The sequence below is a fragment of the Orcinus orca genome, chromosome 3, assembly GCF_937001465.1.
Source record: "Orcinus orca chromosome 3, mOrcOrc1.1, whole genome shotgun sequence".
NCBI lineage: Eukaryota > Metazoa > Chordata > Mammalia > Artiodactyla > Delphinidae > Orcinus > Orcinus orca.
Window position 1 is genome coordinate 75851112 of NC_064561.1, and position 18087 is coordinate 75869198.

At 37.7% G+C, this 18087-nt stretch overlaps 1 protein-coding gene across 1 annotated transcript in view; it reads left to right on the forward strand.

Moving 5' to 3' along the window:
• Nucleotides 1–18087, forward strand: part of ACSL6 (acyl-CoA synthetase long chain family member 6) — a 291721-nt gene that overhangs the window by 31764 nt on the left and 241870 nt on the right. Inside the window, exon 2 of the mRNA XM_049707244.1 lies at nucleotides 17619–17689. The gene's annotated coding sequence lies outside the window, so the exon portion shown is untranslated. The remainder of the gene's footprint in view (nucleotides 1–17618; nucleotides 17690–18087) is intronic.

Genomic DNA, 18087 nt, shown 5'->3' on the forward strand with positions numbered 1-18087 from the left:
TCAGATATTGTATTTTTCAGTTCTAAAATTTTCTTTTCTTTTCTTTTCTTTTTTTTGTGCATGCTGCATGGCATGCAGGATCTTAGTTCCCTGACCAGGGATCAAACCCACGCCCTTGGCAGTGAGAGCACAGAGTCCTGACCACTGGACCACCAGGGAATTCCCAGTTCTAAAATTTTCAAAAGATTCTTTACTCTTATTATTATTGACTGAGATTTCTCTTCTTCTCATTAATTGCAAGTATTATTTTTCTTTACATCCTTGAATATGGTTTTAATAACTGCTTGAAAATCTTTATCTGCTAATTCCAACATCTGTTTCATCTTTGGGTTGGTTTTGTTTCTGTCTTTTCTCTAGAGAATAGGTCACATGTTCCTGGTTCTTCATATGTCAGGTAATTTTTTTATTATTATATCTTGGCTTCTGCGAATATAATGATGTTGGGACTCTAGATTCTATTATAGTCCTTTGAAGAATGTTGTTGCTGTTTTATTGAGATATAGTTGACATATAACGTTGTGTTAGTTTTAGGTGTGTAACATAATGATTTAATATATGTATATATTACGAAATGATTACCACAATAACTTTAGTTAACATCCATCACCTTAAATAGTTACAGTTTTGTTTTTTTTTTTTGCCATGGGAACTGTTAAGATTTATTCTTGGGACTTCCCTGGTGGTCCAGTGGTTAACAATCTGCCTTCCAGTGCAGGGACCTGGGTTTGATCCCTGGTTGGGAAACTAAGATCCCACATGCCATGGGGCAGCTAAGCCCATGTGGCACAACTACTGAGCCCCCATGCTCTACAGCCCGTATGCTCTACAGCCTGTGCGCTCTACAGCCCGTGCCACAACTAGAGAGAAGCCTGCGTGCCACAACGAGGAACCCACATGCCATAATGAAGGATCCCACATGCCACAATTAAGACCCGACACAGCCAAATAAATATTAAAAAATAAGATTTATTCTCTTAAAAGCTTTCAAATACACAATACAGTATTGTTAACTATAGTCACCATGCTGTATATTACATCCCCAGGATTTATTTATCTTATAACCGGAAGTCTGTGCCTTTTGACCACCTTCACCCACCCCCACTCTCCACTTCTGGCAACCATCAATCTGTTCTTTGTATTTATAATATCAGTTGTTGTTGCTGTTCTTTTGTTTTTTTAGATTTCACATGTAGGTGAGATCATACAGTATTTGTCTTTCTATGTCTAACTTATTTCATTTAGCATAATGCCCTTAAGATCCATCCATATTTTTGCAGAAGGCAATATTTCCTTCTTTTTTATGGCTAGATAATATTCCATTGTATATATGAATATCACATTTTCTTTATCCGTTCATCTGTCAGTGGGCATTTAAGTTGTTTCCATGTCTTGACTGTTATAAATAATGCTGGAATGAACATGGGGATGCAAATATATTTTCAAGATTGTGATTTCTTTTCCACTGGATAAATACACAGACATATAGTTACAGGATCAAGTACACAGGCATATAATTACAGGATCATATGGTAGTTCTATTTTTAAAATTTTGAGGAATCACCATACTGTTTTTCATAGTGGCTGCACCAATTTACATTCTTACCAACAGAGCACAGGTTTCCACATCCTCACCAATACTTGTTATTTCTTGTCTTTTAGATAAAAGCCATTGTATCAAATGTGAGGTGGTATCTCATTGTGGTTTTGATGTGCATTTCCATGATGATTAATGATGATGAGCACCTTTTCATATATCTGTTGGCCACTTTTATATCATCTTCGGAAAAATGTCTATTCAGATCCTCTGCTCATTCTTTAATTGGATTGTTTGTTTTTTTCTTTTTGTAGAATTGTATGAATTCTTTATATAGTTTGGATATTGTCCCCTTATCAGATAAATGATTTCCAAATATTTTCTCCCATTCCATAGGTTGCCTTTTCATTTTGTTGATGGTTTCTTTTGCTATACAAGAACAACTTAGTTTGATACAGTCCCACTTGTTAATTTTTTATTTTGTTGCTTTCACTTTTGATGTCAAATCCAAAATATTGCCAAGGTCATTGTCTAGGAGCTTACCCTCTATGTTTTCTTGTAGGAATTTTATGGTTTCAGGTCTTATGTTCAAGTCTAACCCATTTTGAGTTGATTTTTTGTATGGTTTGAGATAGTGGTCTAATTTCATTCTTTTGTATGTGGCTGTCCAGTTTTTACAATACCATTTATTGAGGAGACTATCCTTTTCCCATTGTATATTCTTGGCTCCTTTGTTGTGAATTAATTGACCACCTATGCATAGGTTTATTTCTGGGCTTTCTCTTCTGTTCCATTGATCTGTGTGTCTGTTTTTATGCCAATACCATACTGTTTGGTGACTTTAGGTTTATAATATAGTTTGAGATCAGGAAGCATGATGCCTTCAGCTTTGTTCTTTTTTTCTCAATATAGTTTTGCCTATTCAGGGTCTTTTGTGGTTCCATGCAAATTTTAGGATTTTTTTTGTTCCATTTATGTGAAAAATGCCATTGCAATTTTGATAGGGATTGCATTGAATCTGTAGATTGCTTTTGGTAGTATGGACATTTTAACAATATTATTTCTTCCAATCCATGAGCCCAGAATATCTTTCCATTTATTTGTGTCTTCTTCAGTTTCGTTCATCATATAGTTTACACCATACAGTTCTTTCACTTCCTTGGTTAAATTTTTTCCTACATTTTTTGTTTTTTGATGAAGTTGTAAATGGGATTGTTTTCCTAATTTCTCTTTCTGATAGTTTGTTATTAATAAATAGAAATGCAATTGATTTTTGTATATTGATTTTTATATCCTGCAACTACGGCATTTGTTTATTAGTTCACAGTTTTTGGTGGGGTTTTTAGAGTTTTCTATATAAGATCATGACATCTGCTGCCAAAGCAGTCTTGAGGAAAAAGAACAAAGCTGGAGGCCTAACCCTCCCAGACTTCAGACAATACTACAAAGCTATAGTAATCAAAACCGAGTGGTATTGGCACAGAAACAGACATATCAATCAATGGAACAGAATAGAGAGCCCAGAAGTAAAGCCATACACCTACAGTCGATTGAGCTTCAACAAAGGAGGCAAGAATATACAGTGGAGAAAAGACAGTCTCTTTAGCAAGTGGTGTTGGGAAAGCTGGACAGCTGCATGTAAATCAATGAAATTAGAACACTCTCTCATACCATACACAAAAATAAACTCAGAATGCCTCAAAGGCTTAAATATAAGATGTGACACCATAAAACTCTTAGAAGAGAACACAAGCAAAACATTCCCTGTTATAAATCGTAACAATGTTTTCTTAGGTCAGTCTCCCAAGGCAATAGAAATAAAAGCAAAAATAAACAAATGGGACTTAATCAAACTTATAAGCTTTTGCATAGCAAAGGAAACCATCAACAAAATGAAAAGACAACCTACGGATTGGGAGAAAATATTTACAAGTGATGTGACTGACAAGGGATTAATTTCCAAGATATACAAACAGCTCATACAACTCAATAACAAAAAAACCAGACAACCCAATCAGAAAAAATGGGCAGAAGACCTAAATAGACATTTCTCCAAGGAAAACATACAAACGGCCAACAGGCACGTGAAAAGATGTTCAACATCACTAATTATTAGAGAAATGCAAATCAAAACGACAATGAGGTATCACCTCACACTGGTCAGAATGGCCATCATCAAAAAGTCTATAAATAGGGCTTCCCTGGTGGCGCAGTGGTTGAGAGTCCGCCTGCTGATGCAGGGGACACGGGTTCGTGTCCTGGTCCAGGAGGATCCCACGTGGCGTGGAGCGGCTGGGCCTGTGAGCCATGGCTGCTGAGCCTGTGCGTCCGGAGCCTCTGCTCCGCAGCACGAGAGGCCACAACAGTGAGAGGCCCACGTACCACCAAAAAAAAAAAAAAAAAAAAGTCTATAAATAATAAATGCTGGAATGGGTATGAAGAAAAGGGAATGCTCCTACACTGTCAGTGGGAATGTAAATTGGTGCAGCCACTATGGAGAACAGTATGGAGTTCCTTAAAAAACTAAAATAGAGTTACCACATGATCTAGTCATCCCACTTATGCGGATATATCCAGAAAAGATGAAAACTCAAATTTAAAAAGGTACATGCACCCCAGTGTTCATATCAGAACTATTTACAATAGCCAAGACATGGAAGCAGCCTAAATGTTCATTGACAGATAATGGATAAAGAAGGTGTGATATGTGTACACACACACACACACACACACACACACACACACACACAAACAATGGAATAATTCTCAGCCATAAAAAGAATAAAAGAATGCCATTTGCAGCAACATGTATGGACCTAGAGATTATCATACTAAGTGAAGTAAGACAAAGAAAGGCAAATATCATATGATATCACTTATGTGTAGAATCTGAAATATGATACAAATGAACTTATTTACAAAACAGAAACAGACATAGGAAACAAATTTATGTTTACTGAAGGGAAACAGGGAGAGAGATAAATTAGGAGTTTGGGATTAGCAGATAGAAATTACTATATATAAAATAGATAAACAAGATTCTACTGTATAGCACAGGAAACTATATTCAATATCTTGTAATAAACTATAATGGAAAAGAATATGAAAAAGAGAAAAATATATGTCTATGTATATAACTGAATATATGTATAACTGAATCAGTTTGCTGTACACCAGAAACTAACACAGCATTGTAAATTAATTATATTTCAGTGAAAAAAAAAGATCATGGCATCTGCAAATAGAGATAGTTTTACTTCTTCCTTTCCAATTTGGCTGCCTTTCATTTCTTTTTGTTGCCTAATCGCTCTGGCTAGGACTTCTAGTGCTATATTGAATAAAAGTGATGAGAATGGGCATCCTTGTCTTGTTCCTGATCACAGAAGAAAATCATTGAGTTTTTCGCCATTGAGTAAGAAGTTACTTGTGGGCACATATGGCCTTTTTTATGTTGAAGCATGTTTCATCTACACTCACTTGTTGAGAGTTTATTTTTTAAATAAATAAATAAATTTATGGCTGCATTGGATCTTTGTTGCTGCACATGGGCTTTCTCTAGTTGGGGTGAGCGGGGGCTACTCTTCGTTGCAGTTCATGGGCTTCTCATTGTGGTGGCTTCTCTCGTTGCGGAGCATGGGCTCTAGGCACGCGGGCTTCAATAGTTGTGGTACGCAGGCTCAGTAGTGGTGGTGCATGGGCTTAGTTGCTCCATGGCATGTGGGATCCTTCAGGACCAGGTCTTGAACCCATGCCCCCTGCATTGCAGGTGGATTCTTAACCACTGCGCCACCAGGAAGTCCGTTGAGAATTTTTCATCATGAATGAATGTTGAATGTTCTCAGATGGTTTTTCTGCATGTGTTGAAATGATCATATGATTTTTGCCCTTTATTTTTTTAATGTGGTGTATCACATTGAATAATTTGCAAGTGTTTGACCATCCTTGCATTCCAGGGATAAATCCCACTTGATCATGGTTTGTGATCTTTTTAATGTATTGCAGAATTTGGTTTGCTAATAATTTGTTGAGGATTTTTGCATTTGTGTTCATCAAGGATATTGGACTGTGTTTTACTTTTTTTGTAGTTTTTTTGGTCTGGTTTTGGTATCAATGTAATGCTGGGATAGTAAAATGAGTTTGGAAGTATTCCCTCCTCTTAAGATTTTTGGAAGAGTTTGAGAAGTATTGTTACTAATTTTTCTTTAACGTGTGGTTGAATTTACCAGTGAAGCCCTGTGGTCCTGGACCTTTTTTTGTGTGTGTGTGTGGTATGCGGGCATCTCACTGTTGTGGCCTCTCCCGTTGTGGAGCACAGGCTCCGGATGCGCAGGCTCAGCGGCCACAGCTCACAAGCCCAGCCACTCCGTGGCATGTGGGATCTTCCCGGACCGGGGCACAAACCCACGTCCCCTGCATCGGCAGGCGGACTCTCAACAACTGCGCCGCCAGGGAAGCCCAGTCCTGGACTTTTTGTTGGGAGGTTTTAAATGACTGATTCAGTCTCCTTACTAATAATTGCTCTATTCAGATTTTCTGTTTCTTCTTGATTCATTCTTGGTAGGTTGTATGTTTCCAGGGACTTATCCATTTCTTCCAGGTTGTCCCAATTTGTTGGTGTAGAGCTGTTCAAAGTAGTTTCTCAAGGTCCTTTGTATTTCTGTTGTATCAGTTGTAACACCTCCTCTTTCATTTATGATTTTGAGTCTTCTCTTTTTCTTGGTGAGTCTACTTAAAGGTTTATTTTGTTTATCTTTTCAAAAAACCAGCTCTTAGTTTTATTGACCTTTTCTATTGTCTTTTTAGTCTCTATTTCATTTGTTTCCCCTTGATCTTTGTTATTTTTTTCCTTCTACTGACTTTGGCCTTCATTTTTTCCTTTTTCTAGTTCCTTGAGGTATATAATGAGGTTATTTGAGTTCTCTCTTGTTAATTAATTTACGCTTTTATTGCTATGAGCTTTCCTCTTAGAACTGCTTTTGCTTCATCCCTTAAGTTTTGGTATGTTGTATTTCCATTTTATTTCCCTCAAGACCTTTTTGGTTGATTTCTTCTTTGATGCATTGGTTATTCAGCAGTGTGTTGCTTAGTCTGTGCATATTTGTGAATTTTCCAATTTGCTTCTTGTTATTGATTTCTAGTTGCATACTGTTGTGGTTGGAAAAATGGATGTTTTCCTCAAAGAGTTTTACAGTGTCTGGTCTTATATTTAAGTCGTTAATCCATTTGGAGTTTATTTTTGCATATGGTGTTAGGTAGTGTTCTAATTTCATTCTTTTACATGTAGCTGTCCAGTTTTCCCAGCACCACTGAGTGAAGAGGCTGTCTTTTCTCCATTGTATGTTCTTGCCTCCTTTGTCATAAATTAGGTGCCCATATGTACATGCATTTAACTCTGGGCATTCTATCCTGTACCATTGATCTATATTTCTATTTTTCTGCCAGTACAATACTGTCTTGATTACTATAGCTGGTATAATTTGAAGTCGGAGAGCCTGATTCCTCCAACTTCATTTTTCTTTCTCAAGATTGCATTGGCTATTTGGGGTCTTTTGTGTTTCCATACAAATTGTTAAAATTTTTGTTCTTATTCTGTGAAAAATGCCATTGGTAGTTTGATAGGGCTTGCATTGAACCTGTAGATTGCTTTGGATAGTATAGTCATTTTCACAATATTGACTCTTCCAATCCAAGAACATGGTATATTTCTCCAACTGTTTATGTCATCCTTGATTTCTTTCATCAGTGTTTTAGTTTTCTTAGTAACGTCTTTTGCCTCCTTAGGTAGGTTTATTCCTAGGTATTTTATTCTTTTTGTTGCAGTGGTAAATGGGAGTGTTTCCTTAATTTCTCTTTCTGATTTCTTGTTGTTGGTGTATAGGAATGCCAGAGATTTTTGTGCATTAATTTTGTATCCTGCAACCTTACCAAATTCGTTGATTAGTTCTAGTAGTTTTCTGGTGGCATCTTTAGTATTTTCTATGTATAATATCATGTCATCGGAAAAACAGTGTAAGTTTTACTTCTTCTTTTCCAATTTGTATTCTTTTTATTTCTTTTTCTTGTCTGATTGCTATGGCTAGGACTTCCAAAACTGTGTTGAATAAGAGTGGCGAGAGTGGATATCCTTGTCTTGTTCCTGATCTTAGTGGAAATGCTTTCAGTTTTTCACCCTAGAGTATGATGCTTGCTGTGGGTTTGTCATATATGGTCTTTATTATGTTGAGGTAGGTTTCCTCTATGCCCATTTTCTGGAGAGTTTTTATCATAAATGGTGTTGAATTTTGTGAAAAGCTTTTTCTGCATCTATCGAGATGATCATATGGTTTTTATTCTTAAATTTGTTAATATGGTGTATCACATTGATTGATTTGTATATATTGAAGAATCTTTGCATCCCTGGGATAAATCCCACTTGATCATGGTGTATGATCCTTTTAATATGCTGTTGGATTGTTTGCTAGTATTTTGTTGAGGATTTTTGCATCTATATTCATCAGTGATAATTGGTCTATAATTTTCTTTTTTTGTGATATCTTTTTCTGGTTTTGGTATCAGGGTGATGGTGGCTTCGTAGAATGAATTTGGGAGTGTTTCTCTCTCTGCAATTTTTTGGGAGAGTTTGAGAAGGATTGATGTTAGCTCTTCTCTAAATGTTTGATAGAATTTGCCTGTGCAGCCATCTGGTCCTGGACTTTTGTCTGTTAGAAGATTTTTAATTATGGTTTCAATTTCATTACTTGTGATAGGTCTGTTTATATTTTCTAATTTTTCCTGGTTCAGTCTTGAAAAATTGTACCTTTCCAAGAATTTGTCCATTTCTTCGTGGTAGTCCATTTTATTTGCATGTAGTTGTTTGTGGTAGGCTCTTATAACCCTTTGTATTTCTGCAGTGTCAGTTGTGATTTCTCCTTTTTCATTTCTAATTATATTTATTTGCATCCTTTCCCTTTTCTTCTTGATGAGTCTGGCTTAGGGTTTATCAATTTTGTTTGTCTTCTCAAAGAACCAGCTTTTAGTTTTATTGATCTTTGCTATTGTTGTCTTTATTTCTATTTCATTTATTTCTGCTCTGATCTTTATGATTTCTTTCCTTCCACTGACTTTGGGTTTTCTTTGTTCTTCTTTCTCTAGTTGTTTTAACTGAAGGGTTAGATTGTTTATTTGAGGTTTTTCTTGTTTCTTGAGGTGATATTGAATTGCTATAAACTTTCCTCTTAGAACTGCTTTTGCTGCATCCTATAGGTTTTGGGTCATCGTGTTTTCATTGTCATTTGTTTCTATGTGTTTTTCAATTTCTTCTTTGATTTCTTCAGTGATCTCTTGGTTATTTAGTAGTGCACTGTTTCGCCTTCATGTATTTGTGTCTTTTACAGTTTTTTTTCCTGTAATTGATTTCCAGTCTCATAGTGTTGTGGTCAGAAAAGATGCTTGATATGATTTCAATTTTCTTAAATTTTCTAAGGCTTGATCTGTGACCTAAGATGTGATCTCTCCTGTAAAATGCTCCGTGTGCACTTGAGAAGAAATTGTATTCTTCCACTTTTGGGTGGAATGTTCTATAAATACCAAATAAATCTATCTGGTCTAGTGTGTCATTTAAAGCTTGTGTTTCCTTATTTATTTTCATTTTGGATGATCTGTCCATTGGTGTAAATGGGGTGTTAAAGTCCCTACTATCATTGTGTTACTGTCAATTTCTCCTTTCATGGTTGTTAACATTTGCCTTACGTATTGAGGTGCTCCTGTGTTGGGTGCATAAACATTTATAATTGTTATATCTTCTGCTTGGATTGATCCCTTGATCATTATGTAGTGTCCTTCCTTATCTCTTGTAACAATCTTTATTTTAAAGTCTATTTTATCTGATATGAGTATTGCTACTCCAGCTTTCTTTTGATTTCCATTTGCATGGAATATCTTTTTCCATCCCTTCACTTTCAGTCTGTATGTGTCCCTAGGTCTGAAGTGGGTCTATTGTAGACAGCACATATATGGGTCTTGTTTTTGTGTTGATTCAGCCATTCTGTGTCTTTTGGTTGGGGCATTTAATCCATTTACATTCAAGGTTATTATCAATATGTATGTTCCTATTACTGTTTTCTTAATTGTTTTGTATTTGTTTTTGTGGGTCCTTTTCTTCCCTTGTGTTTCCCGCCTAGAGAAATTTCTTTAGCATTTGTTGTAAAGCTGGTTTTGTGGTGCTGAATTCTCTTAGCTTTTGCTTGTCTGAAAAGCTTTTGACTTCTCCATCAAATCTGAATGAGATCCTTGCTGGGTAGAGTAATCTTGGTTCTAGGTTTTTCTCTTCCATCACTTTAAGTATATCCTGCCACTCCCTGCTGGCCTGCAGAGTTTCTGCTGAAAACTCAGCTGATAACCTTTTGGGGATTCCTTTGTTTGTTATTTGTCATTTTTCCCTTGCTGCTTTTAGTATTTTTTCTTCAAATTTAATTTTTGTTAGTTTGATTAATATGTGTCTTAGTGTGTTTTTCCAAGGGTTTATTCTGTATGGGACTCTCTCCGCTTCCTGGGCCTGGGTGACTATTTCCTTTCCCATGTTAAGGAATTTTTCGACTATAACCTCTTCAGGTATTTTCTCAGACCCTTTTTCTCTTCTTCTGGGACCCCTATAGTTTGAATACTGGTGCATTTAGTGTTGTCCCTGATGTCTCTGAGATTGTCTTCAATTCTTTTTACTCTTTTTTCTTTATTCTGCTCCTCAGCAGTTATTTCCAGTATTTTGTCCTCTGGCTCACTTACTCGTTCTTCTGCCTCAGTTATTCTATTATTGATTCCTTCTAGTGTATTTTTCATTTCAGTTATTGTGTTGTTCATCTCTGTTTGTTTGTTCTTTAGTTCTTCTAGATCTTTGTTAAACATTTCTTGTATTTTCTCAATCCGTGCCTCCATTCTATTTCCGAGATTATGGATCATCTTTAGTATCATTACTCTGAATTCTTTTTCAGGTAGATTGCCTATTTCCTTTTCATTTATTTGGCCTTCTATGTTTTTACCTTGCTCCTTCATCTGTGACATATATTTTGCCATCTGATTTTTTTTTTTTTTTTTTAATGAGTGGGATTGTGTTCCTGTCTTACTGGTTATTTGGTCTGAGGCTTCCAACACTGGAGTTTGTAGGCTATTGGGTAGAGCTGGGTCTTTGTGCTGAGATGAGGAACTCCGTGATACCTCACTCTGATGAATATTCCCTGGGGTCTGAGGTCCTCTGTTAGTCCAGTGGTTCGGACTTGGAGCTCCCACGACAGGAGCTTTGGCCCGACCACCAGCTCATGAACCAAGATCCCGCAAGATGTGTGGGGCAGAAAAAAAAAATAGGAACAATAACAAAGTAAAAAATAAAATTAGACTAGGAAACTAACAGATATGTTAGAAAGAATATAAAAATAAAAATATAGATGAATCAGCAACCGGAAGGTACATCAGTACCACAATAGTGAAAAAGAGGGTGAGGGAAAAGAAAAACATAATAAAAACCCGGAAAAAGGCGTGCCCCCCACCCCTGGTCTCATAGGGCAGAGGACCTCACCTGGGAGCTCAGCAGGCTTTCTGGGCTTGAGTGGGCAGAGCAATCGCCCTCCTCTCCTCTCCTGCTCCTCCGGTCTGGGAGGGGTCCTCCCGTCTGCCTCTCCTGATCTCCCCGGCCTCCCTCCTATGCCCCCAAGGACCCATGTGCCTTGAAGGGGGCTTTGGAGGGCAGGGCACCGGCCTGGGAACTCAACAGTCTCCCCAGGCCTGAGTGGGTGGGGCAATCGCCCTCCACTCCTCTCCCACTCTTCCCGGAGAATCTGTCCTGTGTGCTTTTCCTGATCTGCCTGGTGTCAGAGGTGCCAATCTTGTGTTGCCTCCACTTCTCCTTCTTTCTCAGTCCCCCTACATCCTGCCGGTTCACTTTGGGATTCCTCCCATCTCCTTGGGCCTCAGAGTCCCCCACGAGTGGCCAGCAGGTGCCCTTGTTGTGGGGAGATACTAACTTCACGTCTTCCCACACCACCATCTTGACTCCGCCTCCCTTTATGACCATTATTTTTAACTCTTTATCAGGTAAACCACTTATCTCCATTTCATTAAGGTCTTTGTCTGAGGCTTTTTCTTGTTTTTTCAATTGGAACGTATTCCTCTCTTTTTTTTCATTTTCCTTGACTCTCTGTGTTGGTTTGTATGCAATAGATAAAGAAACCCCTCTTCCAGTCTTAAAGGAGTGATCTTGTGTAGGAGATGAACCTTGTCATTAAACCCTGCCCTTGCTCTTAGTTTTCTCTCAAATGTTTGTAATTGTTCAAGCAGACTGGTTTGTTCTTAATGGCTTCTAGTAGTTGAGGGTATGCCAAGATCTGTTAGTGTCCAAAGGGAAGGATATCAGTCAGCACCTAGATGCAGGCTGATCATAAGCTGGACCCTCTGGCAGCAGCTTTTAAAGTATGCAAATATACCTGTTTCAGGTGAATACTGAAATGGGTGTTTTGGTCTGCTCCCTCTGCACTGTGGCCTGGTGTGATAGCCAGTTAAGAACTGTTTCTTTGTTTGCTCCCCTCCTCTTGAAGAAATCATGAACACATGCTCCACTGGCCAGCAAACCAGGTGTTCAGGAGTCATGCCCTGGGCTGCACCCATAAGATCTGGGGTGCCAGAGATATACACAGACTCTTTCTGGGAAATACCAGTGACCTGGAGCAAGGCAGAGGGAGAGTGTGAAGATAGTACCTGCTGATGACCTCCCTGGTCTCTGGAGAGTATTGGCATCGGCCCCTTGATGTGTGTTAAGTTAGAAGCCTGCCCCTAAGGCTGCAGCTGTCAAAATAAGCAAATAGTCCTCTTTCACCAAGAAGACTGGTTTCAGTCTGCTGCCTCTGCTGGGCCCTGGGGGGTTAGGTATGGTGAGTCCATGCGAGCCCTTTAAGAACTGTCTCTTAATTTGCCATATAGTCTTATAGATCTCACAGATACAAGCACTGTTGGCTTTCAAAGCTAGATGTTTTGGGGTCCCTTCTCTCAGGTGGATGTCTTAAAAGTTTGGGTGCTGGATGTGGGGTCCAAACCCATTGCCTTTCAGGGAGAAGCTGAGAGTTGTGAGTTCCCTCCTGGTTGTGTGCCACCTTGCCAGGGTTGGGGTTTATGGTGAGATTTGTGTCTCAGCCTCTCTTACCATTATTTATTTATTTATTTTTTAAATGCAACTTTTAAAATTTTTTTATCTTTTTAACTTCTTTATTGGAGTCTTACCATTTTTAAAATTGAGGTTTAGTTGATTTACAATATTAGTTTCAGTTGTACAACATAGTGATCCAAAATTTTTATAGATTATACTCCATTTATAATTATTACAAAATATTGGCTATATTCCCTGTGCTGTACAATATATCCTTGTAGCTTATTTATGTTTTACATAGTAGGTTGTAGCTCTTAATCCCCTACTCCTATTTTGCCTCTCCCCCTTCCCTCTCCCACTTATAACCACTAGTTTGTTCTCTATATCTGTGAGTTTGCTCTCTCTTACCATTTTTAAAAATTTCATTTATTTATTTATTTGTCATGCCGCGTGGCTTGCAGGATCTTAATTCCCTGACCAGGGAGCGAACTTGTGCCCCTTGCAGTGGAAGCGTGGAGTCATAACCTCTGGACTGCAAGGGAATTCCCCTTCTCTTACCATTTTTTTTTTTTTATTGGGGTGTAGTTGTTTTACGATGTGTTAGTTTCTAACTCTTACCATTTATGTGGATTTTTTATTGTTCACCTGATATGTAGGAGTCACTCATCCTCTCGATTTGTTTCAGAGAAAATTTTTCTATATGTAGCTATAGATTTGGGGTGTCCATGGAGGAGGTGAGTTCAGGAGCCTCCTATGTCACCATCTTGAAAGAGGTAGCCTGTTTTTGTTTTTAATAACAGGCAGTTGACTTGGCTGGACACAAACAACAAACTTTTTTGTGCTGTTCAGTTCTTATACTTGGCTGAGATGCTTACAGTCTCACCTACATATGCTTTGTTTAGAGGTCTGCAAGAGATTCAGGCACAGCTTATACGTAGAGTTTGAAAGTCTCTCTCTCTCACATTGTTGTGATTCACTCTTCATTTTTTAGCACCTATGGTTGCCTCTGTAATGTGGTGCTTCAGGTTATAAAAACTTTGGCTTTTTTTGTCAGACTGTGCTATGTCACCTGTGGTCATCCAAGGCTAACAGCCATTGAAAAAATGGGAAACCACCTGTACCATTCCTGTCTTTTTTTTTTTTTTTTTTGCAGTATGCGGGCCTCTCACTGTTGTGGCCTTTCCCGTTGCAGAGCACAGGCTCCAGACGCGTAGGCTCAGTGGCCATGGCTCACGGGCCTAGCTGCTCCGCGGCATGTGGGATCTTCCCGGACCGGGGCACGAACCCGTGTCCCCTGCATCGGCAGGTGGACTCTCAACCACTGCGCCACCAGGGAAGCCCCTCATTCCTGTCTTTTAAGGATCGACTGCCATTCATAATCTGCCTGTTTTGTTTACCCTGCAGTGCCTTCCAGTAATTATTTTTCATATTTTGTCCAGAGTTTATAGTTATCTGGGTGAGGGTCAGTCTGTTAGGAGTTATATTCAACTATATTAAAAAGTCTCTTATTTTTAATAAAAATAATTGTATTTATCTACGTAAGTACTTTATTCATATGATTGATGTATTTGGTCTCAGTTTTGACATACTATTTTAGATTAATTTACTGTATTCATCATTTTCTGTTTGCTTGTTTTACTAGGATATATCTTAGAATTGGCCATTTTAGGTCAAATCCATTCTTTCATTTTTCTTTTTTTAAGGATCCAGTGAAACCTACATTACTCTTCTTTGTCAGTCTTTTATATTTATCACTGTCTCTCATCCTGTTTACCTTTATCTTCATTTTCCTTCATTTTCTTTGTTTTACTTTTCTCATTCTGTCCTCTCTGTCTCTTAGTACACCTTGGTCGTATTTGTATTTTCCTTGGGAACCTTATAATAGTCTTCTTTTCTGAGATAATTTTATTGGTTTTTTTAAATAGCTTTTCTGAATATGATCAGTTTCTATTTCACATCTTCTTTTGTTGTCTGTATCCATTCTGAGCTTTTCAGTTTCTGAATTGTGATGTTCTTTCATAGTCACACTTGCTTATTACTTAATTATATTTAATAATGTTACAGTATTTTGTTAATATTCTTCTGTTTCTTGGCTGGGGCTTGGTTGTTTTGTGTTTTCAACTCCTGAAAAGTTTTTTTTTTTTTTTTTTTTTTTTTTTTTTGCAGTACGCGGGCCTCTCACTGTTGCGGCCTCTCCCGTTGTGGAGCACAGGCTCCGGACGCTCAGGCTCAGCGGCCATGGCTCACGGGCCCAGCCGCTCCCGGCATGTGGGATCTTCCCGGACCGGGGCACGAACCTGCGTCCCCTGCATCAGCAGGCGGACTCTCAACCACTGCACCACCAGGGAAGCCCTCCTGAAAAGTTTTGATTTTCATTTTGTTTTTCTGTTGTAACTTGTATGGATGCTGAGTTCTTTTTTATTTTTCTTGTTGTGTTTTCCTGGACCATTGATCTCATGTTAAATGTTTCCTCTTCTATTCCTACAGTGAAATGTAGTTTCTTTAATTAATAGTACTTTTTTTTGGTCTATCTCCTCTGAATTATTTCTTAATTTATAATTTTAATGGGCCCCTTACTTTTACCCACTTCTTCTCTTTGCCACCAAACCTGACAGCCATCTCACTCTCTAAGAGTCCTCCTTCACCCAAGCAATAGTGGCTTCCCTGTGCTGTAACCTGTGATTCAGTACAGTTTCCAAGCTCTTGTGTTTAAAATATCCAAAAGGCAGTGCTGTGATCCACTAAGTTTCAGATTTTTCTCTCAGTATTTCCCTACTCAGAGTAGGTCCTTTCCCTCTGAAAGCAAGACCCTGGATGACATTATATGGTGTTTACCATTAATATTGTTTCACCACCATTAAGACCATACTACACTTTTCACTCTTTCTGCAGCCTCAGATTCTTTGCTTAGATATCTCTGGAACACTCTGCTGACATCTGGTGTTTATTTTCCCACTAACAAGAAAATTGAAATTTGTAGTATCTCTGTTTCCAAGTTACATTGTAGGCATAGGTAATGGGTGATTTTTGTTTTCTTTCCTTATTGGTGGTTTTCAGGAAGCTCTGTGGAGGGAATTGCATTTAGAAGGATATCTTTATTCTGTGACTCCCTCTTACTATTAAAATAATCAATGTTACCAACCTAGACTTCAGAATTTTTTTAGCTGTTTGAATTTCCTTTTCTTTTTTAGTGAGTGACATATAATAGGGATGAATGTTAAGAATAGTTGAAAAGAATTGCTGCCACTTTTCATATAAATAGTCTTTCTCAGTATTCACTTGACCCTTACTAGATCATCCCACAAGGGCAGTGCCTTCTTTGAAAATAATCAAGGAATAGAAGAGGCCAAGTAATGAAACAAAAATTTATATCAGTTATAGTGTCCTGCTTTACAAACATTTTTATTCAGAGCCTCCCAACAAGGGCCCAAAATACCCCATTTCTAAATGCTATACTTCACACTTATCAGAAATATGATACAGGAAACCTACTGTGAGTTAATGAGTGTCTTGGTTAACCCAGAAGAGGCTTCACTGAGACAGTATTTTGTGTTGTTTCTTTTTTTGATGACCTAAAAGTTTTTACATCTGGGGAGAATACACCATAGTAAAATTTTATGTGTATGAACAATAGGCCTTTCTTTTGAATAGTGGGGGGAAGGACTATTTGAAAAGAGAAATTGAGCAAAGCAATGAAAGTGTATATAGAATTTGAGTATCTGGAAGTCGATTCCTCTGTATTTCTGCTAAAATTGTGCATACCTTAGCGGTACGCAGACCCCAGTTTGAAGACCACTACCCTAGTGAAACACTTGAACATATGGACAAGGAGATGTAATAGAAGGGCCTTTTACAAATCTGAATGTTCATCAAGGGAAAATGGATAAATGATTTATGAAATATGCATACAATCTATAACTTAGCCTTAGTGAAAATGAGCGAACTAAAAAAAAACTACGTTTCTCATGCATCTCTCAAAAAACTTAACACTAAGTCAAAAAGCAAGTTATAGAAGGTTATGTTGAGTATGATACAATTTATATAAAGTTTCAATACATGGAAAGCAATACTATTTATATTCACTTTTTAATACATTAATTGTAAATGTATAAAAACATGTTCCAGGATAAAGAAGCACTAATAATTTTAGGATAGTGACTTTTTGTGGGGAGCTGTAGAGGAGAATTAGATTAGGAAGGGCTCAGTTTTATCTGTAATGTTTTGTTTATTTTTAAAGAAGTTCCATAGTAAATAAATATATAAGTTGGGAATTACATTAGGCTCCTTATAATAGAGTTATAGTAGTGACTTAGGCTTTATTCTTTCATATAAACAGACTTAAAGAGAAAGATAATCTAGCATCATTTTGGTAGCTCCACAATATCATTGGCGACCTGGATCCTTCTTTCTGTTTCATCTTTTATAGTGCATGGCTTTCTTCCTAATGTCACAAGATGGCTCCTGGAGCTATACCTGGGTTTGAGACCAGAAGCAGTTAGAAAGGGGAAGGGCCCTAAAAGAGTCTACTCCAACTGTCTGCCCCACCCCCTTTATTGAGCTTACAAATAACAACTTTTGCTTACAAATAATTTTACAGGCTGTAATCAGGTTCACATGAGGATACAAGTGAAATTAGAAGGTATAATCTTTTTTTCTGGGCACATTGGTATCTTAAATAAAATCAGGATTATCTTATCAGTGAAAAAAGAGAGAAAGTCTTTCATATAGGTATTGTGTAGGTAGGTAGTCTCTGCCTCACCTGACCAATGCCAAGATTTGGCAGACCTGAGTTAGGGGTACCTGTGAATTTGCTGTATTATTCTTCACAGTTCTCTGTATGTTTTAAATAGTTCAGAATAAGTTTTTAAAATAATAAATGAATTAGTTAATGATAGATCTATCTCTAGGGTCTCTGGACATAAGCACATAGTTAGGGGTGAAGTGAGACTATATTCATTCTCAGATTTTATTTCCTAGATGAAACGATCCAGAGTCTTTAGTATCACTTCACCTTCTGTCCAGTCATCCAAAGCGAGAGTCAGCCAAAGGTAATCTGGGCATGGGGTGGTTTGGCATCTCTCCCAGTCACCCTACTTGTATATGTGAGATTTCTCTGACCTGTGTGTTCACTTCGTGTCTCTCCATTTGTTTACTGTTTGTCCCTCACACTGTCCTTAGCTGTGACTTTGTGTGCATACTTCATGTGGGCTTATAGTGTGCATGTGTGTATATGTGTGGTTTGTGTTTGTTTATGGACCCTAAGAGTGATTTTGTTCTAGCTTAAATTATACACTCATTTTTATCATGGTTTGACCAGTTTTGAGTTTTACTTAAAATTTTAGGAGATCTTGTTATATCACAAAAAAAGCACAGGACAAAAATCTTGAAGACTTGAGTTATAGTCCTAGCTCTGCCACTTACTGACTGTATAAACTCAGATAATATA